The sequence below is a fragment of the Chiloscyllium plagiosum genome, unplaced genomic scaffold (genome assembly GCF_037043375.1).
Source record: "Chiloscyllium plagiosum isolate Xiang-an unplaced genomic scaffold, Cpla_swu_hap1 HiC_scaffold_15, whole genome shotgun sequence".
NCBI classification, from domain to species: Eukaryota; Metazoa; Chordata; class Chondrichthyes; order Orectolobiformes; family Hemiscylliidae; genus Chiloscyllium; species Chiloscyllium plagiosum.
This window is the reverse complement of record NW_028270153.1, coordinates 48,345,547-48,359,030: the sequence shown is the minus strand read 5'-3', so window position 1 is coordinate 48,359,030 and position 13,484 is coordinate 48,345,547. Positions and strand designations below refer to the sequence as shown.

The following is a 13,484-nucleotide window of genomic DNA, read 5'->3' as shown; positions in this document are numbered from 1 at the left end:
AAAGGCAGCCCCAAACAATGATAATGTGCTGTGGGAAGCCTGACTATGTTCAACCTGCAATTTTCAATCCTCAGTGGAACCAAGTCCCACCCTCACAGTGTCAGAAAATCTGATTGGCCTGCAGTTCTTGCAGTACCAGAGTTCATTAATAGGCATTGCTGGGCACTCCAAGTAGTCTCACTGAGAAAAATGTATGGACCTTTATGTGAGGAGGGATCTGGCATGCTAGGGAGAGATGACTTGGGTTGGGAAGTTGGGTATTGGAGGTCAGTGGAGAGGCACAAAGAGGGTGTAACATCTTGGGATGAGGGTGTCCCTGCTGCACTCAGGGAATCCCCAGAGGAAGTATCTCTGTCCTTCTCACTTTTTTTACCAGAATTGGTAAGAAACTGGCTTGCATATTCTTGCCTGCCTTCCCCTAGCTTCCAACCATTTTACAGCATGAGCAACATTATAATTATTGACCATCTCAATTGCCTGACAATGAGGTTCTTTACAATGGCGGATGGTTTGCCGATTTTGCTACCTGTCTGATTACAATATTATGGGAAACCAGTAAGTTGTCATCTCGTTAGCAATCAAATGGCATCCTGCTAGATTTTACACATGCGCAGGGTGGCAGTAGTCATGATTTCCACACTTAAATCTTGGCCCATGTGGCAATCCAGGTAGTGAGTGTCAAATCTATTCAACAATGCATGGTGATTTGATGGAGCCTGCACTTTACCTGGAGTTTCTCACAGGGCTCAATGAATAGTCACAAGCTAGGTCAACTCTTAGCTCTTCCTACGTGTGGAAGCGGCATGTTGTTTTGGCTGAAATAAACTAACTTAGCACAAAGTAGGAACCAACCCAGAAGTTAGTTATGAACGTACTTTCTCAATTCTAACATGATTGAAATTATACTGTGCACTTGATATTCATGAACTAGAGGACAGTGTGTAAATTATAATCAACATAAACCACATTAATTGACAAAATGCATAGTGATAAACATGCGCATACAGATAATTTAGCAGGTGCACCAGTCATCAGTTGTGATCCCTTGAGAAATGATAGAGCAAACAATTCAGTTTACACTCAGCAGCATGTAATGTAGCAACAGAAAATATCCAATGTATTTTTTCTTTAAGAGTCCAATTTTTAAAAAATTCTGTTTCAGTTTTAGTTGAATTTAAAAAAGCTATCAACATTTATTGATGTTAGCCATCATTTTGTAGTTTTTTTTTGACACACACCATTATAAATATCAAGGTCACCTTGTACTCAAACACCCAGCTGCTGACTTCCCAGGGAGTCACTGTTTTTCTAAAATTTTGTTTGGATGACTTTTGCGCTCAGCAAATGCTGGAAAGCTGAATGCTTCATCCACTGTTTGTCACGTAGCTGCACCATCAAGCAATACAGGTCTAGTACAGCATAGGAAGTAAATATGACTCTGTCCCCAATACTTCCAGCCAACATTGTATTGCACTGGTGAGTTATTTCACTCTATCTGCTGATGGACATTCTGCCCCAAAATGCCCCCTGCCCCCAATCACATAATTTTCCAGGAGACAGGATGTGGTTGTCAGGGGTAGCTGTTTGTAAATGACAGATAATTGTAGATTAAGGCAAAATGTTCAGAACTTTCCAGTTGGGTTTCTCATCCCCAAAGGTGAGGAGTCACAGGATGATTGTTAGAAGGTGGCATTGATATTGCATACCTAGAGGTGTGGGCTGTCCTCCTGTCTCCAGCTGCAACTGTAAGCTGCCCTGTGAAGACTTCTGTCTCAGTAGTAGGGGCCCAGCTACTTACATTTCCACATTTTCCTCTTTTATTAGTTTTAATTTTGAACAAGTTGGAGAAAGGATTCCAGCTTCCTAAAAAATCTTAGAAGGCCTGATCCAATCCTTCTTTGCAATGCAAGACCTTCTACTGGCCCCCAGCTTTGAAAGCCGGTACACCACTCTTCACTGGAAGGCGAGCCTGCTGGATATTAACTTTATGGTTCAAGAAAATTCACAGCTGGGTGACTGTTTCCAGGACACTGCAGGTTTTTGATCCTGATTTGAGCTAAGTCCCCAATCTGAAGCCCCTGGGGAAAGTTCTGTCTTGGATTCAAGTCCACTTTCTAAGGGTAAAAGGTTTGTACCCCAAATGTTTGCACGACCCCATCTGTTAACATTAGTTGTCACAATTTCAGTAGAGCTATTAACAATGACACTGGTAACTAGAATTGACTTCAGTACCATTTACTAAAAAGTATATTATCAGTGTTTTCATGCCTGAATGCTATCAAGCAATTTCATTTGAAACCTGCATTGTGTATGTAGCCTATGTGTCTGGACAGGGGTAAACTTTCTTTAAAATGCACTCATAGGATGTGGGCGTCACTGGCCGGGCCAACGGCTTTTTGCCCATTTATATTTGCCCTTGAGAAGGTGGAGGTGAGCTGCCTTCTTGAACTGCTGTCATCTACAAGCTGAAGGTAGACTGCATTAGAGACGGAATGCCAAATATTTTTCCCAATGACACTGATGTAACAGTAATGCATATCCAAGTCAGGATGATGACTGGCTTGCAGGAGAACTTGCTGGTATCCCCTTGTATCGACTGCACTTGTTCTATTTTGAAGTGCTAGTGAGTTTGAAGATGCTGTTTCTGGATCATTGGTGAATTTCTGCAATGCATGTTATAATTGGTACACACTGTTACTGAGGTCAGTGCTGGAGGAAGTGGATGTTTGTGAATGTGATGCCAATCAAACAGATTGCATAGTTCTCAATGGTATCAAGCTTCTTGAGCATTTTTGGAGCTACATCCATCCAGGCAAGTAGAAAACATCCTATCACATTCCATCCTGACTTGTGCCTTGTATATGGTGGTCTGGCTTTGAGGAGTTGGAAGTTGAGTTGCTAATTGTAGGATTCCTTACCATTTGAATTTAAATAGCTAGTTCAGTTCAATTTCTGGCTAATGGTAACCCTTCAGAATGTTGATAGTGTGGGATTCAACAATGGTAACATAATTGAATATCAAAGGGCGATGGTTAGATTGTCTCTTATTGGAGATGGTCATTGCTTGGTGTTTTTGTGTGATGCAAACGTTACTTGCCACTTTTCAGCCCAAGCCTGGGTATTAATTATCAAGGTCTTGCTCCATTTGGCGTGGGCTGCTTCAGTATATGAGGAGCAATCATCAGCAATTTCCCCCTTCTGACCTCATGATGGAGGGAAGATCATTGAGGAACAGCTGAAGATGCTTGACCCTAGAACACTTGACTATGATATCTCCCTTTTTCACTGCCATAAATACCAGTACTTCACCTTCCGGTACCACATTCTGTAATTCTTTAATATCTTTGTTCTCTTTCACCTACCTTGAGGTAACACACATAATTTCATCACTTATAGCCACTACCAACCTTTGCAGTACGAAATGTCCCGTTCACAGTGATTTCAATCTCATCTCAATACAGTTTGTCTCATTCTCTCATTTTATGGTCCTCCCAAAACTCCTTAAACCTCTGAACATAAAAATATTCCCATTTACATTCACAGCCATCCCTTCAGTTCTGCCCTCTCATGGGCCCTCTCTATTCCTTTGTCTTCAGTTTCAGACAAGATCATCTCCAAGCACTTCCTTTAATCCACGTCTTTCCAACCCCTTCCAAACTCACTTCCGGTACTTTTCTCTGGAATAAAATGCTTATCAAGTCACATAAAACTCCTTCCACTTTTCAAGTACATCTGCAGCTGTTGAGCTACACAACTACGCTTTCATCTTTGATGCCCTCATCCCCAGGAAATCCATTTTCTATCTCATACCTTGGCTGCTATGCTGCTCCAGTCCGTAGCTTTAATTCTTTATTCCGAGGGCACAGAGTTTGGGTTTTCTGGCATAGCACCAATTGTCAGATCTAGATAGACTGCACAAAGTGCTTAAAAAGTCTCACTCTCCTTTGCCCATCAGAAATAAGTATTCTAGAAGCATCCAGGAAAGCAAATGTAAGTTTTTAATCTTGCTTCAACCTTCTCTTTAAGTTTTCCCTCCTTTCATGGTGTACACCCTTCCTTCTAACAGTGAGGAACTCATGGATTCTTTGTCACTAAGATTAAGACTAACCATTCAACTAATCACCAAGCCAACACATTTCTGCCCTGCCCTAGCATTAATACCACATCTTTGTGTTTTTCTCATAGATCTCCTCTGTTTCTTATTAACATCTCACATGACTTAGATCCTAGATGGTTAATACTGCCTCCCAGCAGAGTAAGATGTAAAAAATAGTCAGGAATAATGATGATGAACAATAATCGTGCTTCTTCCAAATTGTGCAGGATGTTTCAACTGCTGTTGAAAAAATGAAAGAACTTTCCAGTTGTCTAGTGAATGTCTTTATAATCCAGCCATGTCTATGAACAAATCTTACCCAATGCTGACAGAAAGTGTCAATGATTGCCTTTCCTCATATACTGACCCCTTTCATTAAAAAAACTACTGTCCTCCTCCCTCCTGAGTCTCACACTCACCTTGCAAACTACTACTTAATCTCAAACTGATTAAAAATCATTGGTCATTATTTAAGTCGCCATTTACCAATTTATAACAGAGATAAGGTGATTGTTTTTTTCTCTCAGAGGGTCATGAGTCTTTTGAATTCACTTTTTGAAAAGGTGATGTAAGCAGGTTCTTTGAATATTTTTAAAGATAGAGATAAAGATAGATTGTTTCTTCATTAAGAAGGCAAAAGGTAATCAGGGTCGGCAGGAATGCGAATCTGAGGTTACAGTCAGATTAGCTTGTCTTTATTCAATGGTGTAGCAGGCTTGATGGGCTGAATGGCCTTATTATGCTCCTTATTCATATGTTCATGTATTACTTCTCTCAACTTTAGATCTTGGAAAGCTTCAGACTATAAGTACTAGTAATGGAGGAAGGCTGCAGTAGAGGCATTGGGAATGTAGGAGGTGTGTGTTGGTGCTTGTAGTGGTAATTCCCTCTTGCTACACAGCCACTTCCATAGCCTAGGCAATGTTTTTTTTGAACCAGATTTTTCATGCTTTCTTCTGCTAGCTTGTAACTATTAGCACCCCTTCCAGATCTACATTTTATTTAAATCTGAAATATTAACTCTATTTTACTATTTGCAGATGATATTTGACTTACCAGAATTTTCTTGATTTAGGTTTCCAGTATCCATAGCATATGTTTTAGTCTTGTGTTGTTCCTATGCAAATCATTGAAACATTGAATGTTTTCAAGAAAGAGTTAGACTTAATTCTTCGGGCTAAACGGATCACAGAGTTTGGAATGGAATTGGGAACAGGGTACCAAATAGGATTATCAGTCATGATCATATTAAATGCTGGAGGAGGCTCATAGGGCTAAATTAATACTCCTTTTCCTATCTCCTATGTTTCTAATCACCTTTCATCATGCACCATTGGCCCATCTATCATTCTTCTCTCCTCCATTCTATCACAGTCTTCCACATGCTTTTAACCACACCAAGCCCCTTTTCTTGGCTCTGTACTTCTGGAGAAATATTATCAATACATTTTTTCAGCTGTGATAAGGAAATGAACTAGTTTACAAATTAAGGCTCTCTCACTTAAGATGGAGATGAGGAAAAATTGTTAATTTCAGAGGATGAATTTTTGCACAGTGGGCAGAGTCAGTGAATATTTTTAAGGCTGAGTTAAATTGGTCCTTAATTGACAAAAGAATCAAAGGTACTGGAGGTAAATAATCAGTCCAGAGCTCATCAATAGCAGAGCTTGCTTAAAGGGCTGAATGGCCTCCTTCTACAAATTTGTATGCTTTATATGTTAACTTAATTTCTCTTTCCATAAATGCTGCCATTAGAAATTAATCTCTCAGACATTGTGAATAAATAAATGTGTTGAATTGATAAACTTTCGGATTGATCAATTGAGAATAGTACACACCTGTAGTCTGTGCAGCACATGGATTCTTTAATAACAGAAAATTATTTGCTACTAGTCTTAATTATTTCTTGTTTTGGAACTATCTGAGGAAGCAGTGCATTGACAAGTTCCTGGTTCCCAGTGGGTTTCATCCTGAGATCTTTAAGTCAGTTGCTAATGAGGTAGTGGATGAATGGTGTTAATTTTCCAAAATACACTAGATTCTGGGGAGATTCCATCAGACTGGAAAGTAGCCACTATAATGAATCTATTCAAGAAGGGAGGAAGTCCGAAAACAGGAAACTATACACCAGTTAGCTTGATACCTGTCATCGGGAAGTTATTAGAATAACTTTGTTATAGGTGAACGCTTAGGAAAACTCAAGGTAATCAGGAAGAGTCAGAATAGAATTGTGCAAGGGGATCATGTTTAACCAATTACTGGCATCGTTTGATAGACCTAACATGAGGGACTCTCAACGGAATCGTGGTGGTGTCCCTACCACTGATGCAGGAGGCCGTGCTCCAGAGGTATGTGATAACATCTCTGAACAAGTTAATCAGAAAAATAAATCTGAAGAAGTGACATGCATTGTGAATGAAGTGGAGTCTGCAGATGTTCTGTGCTTGGATTTCCGGAAGTTTTTTTAGATTACTTACAGTGTGGAAACAGGCCCTTCGGCCCAACAAGTTCACACTGACCCGCCGAAGCGCAACCCACCCAGACTCATTCCCCTACATTTACCCCTTCACCTAACACTACGGGCAATTTAGCATGGCCAATTCACCTAACCTGCACATCTTTTTCTGATGGTCAGGATGTAAAAGTGGAGTCCTGCATGGGTCTGTGCTGGGGCCACATATTTTTGCAATTTATATCAATGATTTAAATAAGGGGAGCCGGGATTCTTGTGGCACAGTGGCTGTGTCCCTACCTCTGAGTCAGGAGACCTGTGTTCAAACCTTAAATTCTCCAGAAGTGTGCTATAACATTTCTCAACAGGTTGATAGTAAAATATCTGGATGTGGGGAGCAAAGGCATGGAGGTGAAACTTTCTAATAATACAAAAATGAGTATGTTGTGTAGAGGGCATTGGGAGTTACAGACAGACACAGGCAGGTTGAGTAAATGAGCAAAAATTGGACAGATAGACTATAATATGAGAAAATATGAAGTTTTTCACTTTGGTAGGAAGAATAAAAAGCAATGTCACGACAACAGATCAAAGCCCCAAAGTGCGATGGAAATTGTTAACTTTTAACCACATAAAGTGTTAATTAAAAGCAGTTTACTACAGCCACAAAATAACTGAATATGTTAATTTAGTCACTGGCTGGCAAAGTCTGGTGTGGGGCCCATGCAATGTTGCACCTGTAGAGACACAGTAAATGTATGAATGAAGAGAGAGACACGACAGAAAGAGATAACAATGGGGCTGGCTAATTCCCTTCTCTCAACCATTTTTTGCAGCATGTTTTTGTTTTGGCCTTCCAGGAAAATACAAAAAAGGTCTGATTTCCTGATGTATATATTAGTATACTATAAGATTCACAACTCTAAGAATATCCAGGTAAAATGACAAAAATCTCTCTCCCCTAGATTGTGTGATGCTAGTCAGCACTGCCAAAAGGAATCAAAACAAAAGACTATCAATACATCTACAAAGCCTATAATCTCAATTGGCTGTTAAACTACCAACATCAATGTTACTGGTGACATCTACTGCAATGACTATAATTTCAACTTTTCGCCCTTCATGAACCAATTAGAGACTGATCTGTACTTTTAAAAATGTTTAGCTGTTTGGACTCATTTCTTCTTTCTGCTCTGTATAAGTGATTCGCATTAGTTTTTTTTCTTATACGTAATAATTAATTAATTTTATTTCTGTTAAAATAAGAGATCCTGCTTAAATTAGCTCCTTTTAAAACACGAGTTCATTTATGTCTGGGGCAATATATTTGCAAATTTTAGAATGAATCCGACTGAGTGGTGAGTGAATAACCGAGGACAGCCAGTTCATCCATCTTCACTGAGATCTAATCGTTTTGAAATATCTCATCTGGAATTGTAATGAATTGAGGAACCGTGTCTGCGGACTGGTCATGACAAGAGTATCACTTAAGTGGAGAATGGCTGTAGAATTTTGAGGTGCAGAGAGATCTAAATATTCAAGTAACAATGCAACATGTTTAGTCTGTAAGTATGTAGCAAGCAATTAAGGTTAATGGAATGCTTTCTTATATTAGGAAAGAAATTGAATATAAAAAAAGGATGTTATGTTTAAATTACACATGACACCAGTGAGGATACATCTAAATACTGTGTACAATTTTGATCTTGTTTAAGGAAGGATATGAATACTTCAGAGGCAGTTCAGAGGAAGTTGACTTCATTGATACCTGTAATGAATGGATTGTCTTATGATGAAAGACTGGACAGGTTACACTTGTTTCCGCTGGAGTTCAGAAGAATGAGGGTTGACTTGATTGAAATGTATAAAATCCTAAATTGTCTTGACAAGGTGATTGTGGAAAGCATGCTTCCTCTTTTATGTGTGTATCAGGAACTAGGGGGCACTGTTTAAAAGTTAGCTGTTGCCCTTTTAGGACAGAAATGTGGAGAAAGATTTCTGCTGAGATGGACTACAACGCTGAAACTCTCTAACTCAGAAAACACGAAGACAAGATCATTGAATTTCTAGGCCTTCTGGCCCCTCGAATCTGTATGTTTGTCCATACAACAGAATGACTGCATTTGAGGAGCTGTTTCACATTCACTTAGTGAATTTTGAAGACGTAACTTGCTACATCCACATAACTTATTTCTTTAATCTGGAAATACTGTGCACAATGTTTAATCTGCTTCATATCACGAAGTCTGTTCTATATTCAATTAAATATCCAAAATATTACGATCTGGCAGTAGTTACAGACATCTTGTTACCTCAAAGCTCAATTGTTGCTGTGCTTTCCTTGCTCCCATCTTCCACCATCTGTACATTTGTGTTTGTAAAAATAATACTGCACATATCCAAATTTGCAATGAGCCCTGTTTAACCGATATCCCTCAGTTAGCTGACTTACTTTGGTTTTTGGTTCATAAATGCAGCAGTTTAAAAATTAGCATTCTTATTTTTAAATTACTCCATTACAATATCCTTCCCATCTCCAATTTCATCCAAAATCTCTGAGTCTCCAATTTTGATATCTTGTCCACTTCTAATTTCTTTCAGATTACCATCTTCTACTATGCCTCCAGCTGTCCAGTTCTGGAGGTCTGGAATTATCTCCCTAAATCTCCACACCTTTTTCTTCTTAAAAGCATTTCTTAAAGGCTCTGGGATAGAATCTTAATCAGAGTCTGAGCGATGTGGACCATGACAAGATGTGTGACAGAATGGGACAAGACAGTCAGTGAAGCAGTGCTCACTATCACCTTCCAATTCATTGGAAATTGGAAAGTTCAGTGGGGAAGAAAAACAGCTGTGAGCATACTTGGCAGGGGTGAGGTAAGTGACTCGACCTGTGAGGGAGGGGGCTGCAGCACTCAGTGATGTTCGGGCTTTTAAAGGGAAATAACATTACACACATACCCGTGTACAATATGCAATGAACACCTGTGAGGTCCCTACTCCATGGCCATCCCAAAGTATTATCCCCACTCTGTGTGATGGACATACCTGCCATAGTTTGTGCTGGACAACTCATTAATACTTATACTTTTGGGTACGGAGGCCACAAATCCATATGGATGTTGCATGAGAAAGGCCAAAAGGTGTCAATATGACCCAATGTCATGTACATGCATTGTTCCTCTTGCATCCAGATTGTATTGTAGGCTCTCAGAACAAATTTCCAGTCATAAATTGATGCTGAATGGTGTAACAATGCCATTTGGGCCTATAACAACCAGATATATTGTGAAAGCACGTGGATTTATACAATACAGCCATTGTGGCTTGTGCCAGCGAAGTTTCCTCAATAGCTTTTGTTCTTCCTCACCTTCCCACTATGTCATGGTGTAGCTCTGGGTTCTGTAGATGGGGTGAAGGGTGTCTGCTCAGCAGTGGAGCCTACTGGCCCTACGTGGGTGACCATGGGTGTGCTTCTGAACTGGCCAGACAAACTAACAGTGTTTTTTTTACCAGAGGCAAGTTGACAACCCTTGGCTCAAACTTCTAAGGGTTTGGGGAATTGGTGTTGGGAGTAGGGTTAAGATGCAAGGCTTGGCCACCTCTGCAGTGTCCCCAGTGGAGACTTCTGAGGGGGCTGTGGTTCCTCCTCTAGGTGGGTGCTTCTTGGCACTGCTATGTCTTCTTGTGAGGAGAGGGCACCTGCAGGGTGTGCCAGGTTCAACCAATCCGTCACCTTGCCTTCATTGGTTGTGGCGATGGAGTGCAGATGAGGGTGCTTTTCTAGCAGATCCTGAGGCCGCTGGACTCAGCTGTCCATGAAAGTAACTGCAAAATGACCATAAGGCAGCTAGGCCATCAATAGTGAGTGGCAGAGCACCAGCCTTGTGCGGAATGTGATGCAGTAGCAGAGAGAGTGTGACACTTACCCTGGCATAGCAGAGAAGATCATTGGCCTCCTTTCAACACTATTGACCATTTCACCCCATCTTGCAACTAAGAGAAGACTCCGTTCCAGGTGGTGACCTCAGATCAGGCTGCCAGGTTATGGTGATGCAACCTCCTCTGCCAGTCTTCCGTGAAGAGGATTTATCTTCAGTGCACCATCCTGTCTCTTTCAGAGAATTCTGGTGTTATCTCCACCTTCTTTGCCATGTTCAGATTCTGACCATCAATCAGTAAGGAACCTTTGGAATGCCAGTCTTGTCCATGCATGTCTTTAATAGCAGGAATGGATGCAGGAATGCCAGTCTTTCAGCAATACCAACAGATTGGTGAGATGTTCGATAAGACCACAGTCATAGGAGCAGAAATTAGGCCATTTAGCCCATCGAGTCTGTTCCGCCATTCAATCGTCGCTGATAAGTTTCTTAACCCCATACTCCTGCCTTCTCCCCGTAATCTTTGATCCACCTAACAATCAAGAACCTATCTATCTCTGTCTTAAATATACTCAATGATCTGGTTTTCACAGTCTTCTGTGACTGTGAATTCCATAGATCCACCACTCTTTGGCTGAAGCAATTTCTCTTCATCTTTGTTCCAAAGGTTGTGCCCTCAGGTCCTAGTCTCTCCTGCTAATGGAAACATCTTCCCAACGTCCACTCTAGCCAGGCCTTTCAGTATTGTGTAAGTTTCCATCAGATTTCCCCTCATCCTTCTAAACTCCATCAAGACATCATAATGCATGTTAAGGTAGGGCTGGAAATGGGTGGGCATCATGAGGCTGGGTACGGGACCTCACTAGGCCTTGAAATCCTCCAAAACACTTGACACAATGTTGACTGAGCCAAAAAAAGACATAAGATTTAGTCCTATCTCTTTAACCAACCATGTTACTCCTTAAAAAGTGTTTTAGTCAAATTTTGGCCTAAAGGCTCCTGCAAATAGTCTTTGCTGTTTTACTTTTTAAAAAATACTATGTAAATACAAGTTGCTTATTTTCTGTCTGCTGATTTAAATAGATAGCAACATCTAATAGAATCTGTTATGGACATGCAGTTCCATCCATCTGGATTCTCTTCGTTCAGATAATCCGATAGGCCTTAAACAAGTTAGCATGTTAAAATATCCCAATGCACCTCAATGGAGCATTTACAAAGCAGAACTAAACACCAAGCCATATGAGATGATTTAAGTTAGATGATCTAATGTTTGGTCAAAAAGACGTGTTGAAAGGAGCATCAAAAAGGAACAAAGAGAAGTTGAGAACTGTGGAGGTGTAGGGAGACAATTCCACAATCAAGGAATTCCTATAGTGCAGTTAGAGGCCATTCAGCCCATCAAGTCTGCACTGCCCATCTGTAAAGCACCTCACCTAGACTCAGCTACCCACCCTATCACCATAGATCCATACTTACCATGGCTGATTGCGACCTAGCCTGCACATCCCTGGAGATTATCAGGCAATTTGGGTAATCCACCTAACCTGCACTTCTTTGGATTTGGGAAGAAACCAGAGCACCAGATGGAAATCCACTCAGACACAAGAAGACCATGCAAACTCTACACAGTCAGTCGCTGAGGGTGGAATCAAACTTGGGTCCCTGGCACTGCGAAGTAGCAGTGCTGACCACTGATCACCTGACCATGTCAGGTCCAGGCAGTTGAAGCCAGAGCCACCAATAGTATAGCAATTAAAACTGGAGATTTTCAAGGAATTAAAGTTAATGAGTGCAGAAACCTTGGAGAGTTGTGGGATTGATTGAGATTACAGAGATAGCAATGGAGAGACTGGAAAACAAAGATGAGAATTTTTGCTTGACTAGGATTCAATATACTGTCGGTCAGTGAGCACAGAGGTGATATTTGAATGGACATGGTGCTCAACGGGTTCAGACAGCAGAGCTTCACTGATATTAAATTTACCGAAAGTGGAATGTGGGAGAACTACCAATACCATCAGAATAAACACATCTGGAGGTAATGACAACCATGAATCAGGTTTTCATTATGACAGTTCTTTCTGCACAGATTAATATGCTAAATTTGCCTGGATTTGATCCAGAGGACAACTGGCTTTTCAAGTTATTGCAGAAGAGAATATGAAGATTCAAAATGTTTTGCTATGTATTTTGGAATGTAGACACTGCCAGTCAAGTTACATTCATTGCCCATCCCCAGATCAAGAATTAATTGTGTTATGTGGCCTAAAATCCTAAGCTGAACCAGGCAGGAGTGGCTGATTCCATTCTCAGAGGTTTATTAGTAAAGCAGTTGGGTAGTGATGACAATCTGGTAGCTTTTTTTTCTGATAAATTACCTAAGATATTGAATCGAATGAAGGAGACCTTTTGACATTCGCTTACTAGATATCACTAGTAAAAACAGTTAAAGCAGTTGATCATACTACTTGGAAAATGTCTGCGAAAGGCAAAAAGACTGATCATTATTACTGTATTTTATTTTTCTGTCGCTGAGTCCTTCAAGCTGATATCAGATTCCTGTATGCTGGGTGTGGAGGTGTGGATGAACTAAATTCAGAATGATCAATGCAACACTGTCATCCAGCAAGAAAGAGCTGTAAGCTGTTCACATAGCGCTATTCAATTTCCCTTCCAATTGAGGCCACTACATAACAAGATAGAGCAAAAGAATCATTTTATGTATAAAAAAGATCATAATTGCTCTTTGTTTTCTTAGATAATATAAAAACATCATGTTATTTTCTTCCATTTGTGGTAGAAATCTAATATTGTTTATACAAAGCCTGCATGACGGGAGAAAAATGTGGCTTTCAAACAGATTTACTAATTATATGAATTTCGTATTGATTGAAAATAACAAAAGGTAGAGGCATGTATCAGTATGATTAATCAGAGAGAGTACAATACCTTGCATTTATTCTACCTACAAAGCAAACACTATTGTTTCTTGCATTGAACACATCATTGTTTCAATGTCATATGGCAGTACTGTCTGAATACAAATGAATAA

General features: G+C 40.2%; 1 long non-coding RNA gene across 3 annotated transcripts in view; it reads left to right on the top strand.

Annotated features, from left to right (window-relative positions):
• The window catches only part of LOC148147652 (uncharacterized), a 287,296-nt gene that overhangs the window by 34,398 nt on the left and 239,414 nt on the right, over positions 1-13,484 (top strand). Inside the window, exon 2 of one of the 3 annotated variants that reach the window (XR_015759603.1) lies at positions 9,150-9,425. The exons of the other annotated variants lie outside the window; for them this stretch is intronic. This is a non-coding gene — a long non-coding RNA (uncharacterized LOC148147652). The remainder of the gene's footprint in view (positions 1-9,149; positions 9,426-13,484) is intronic. 3 annotated transcript variants of the gene reach the window in all.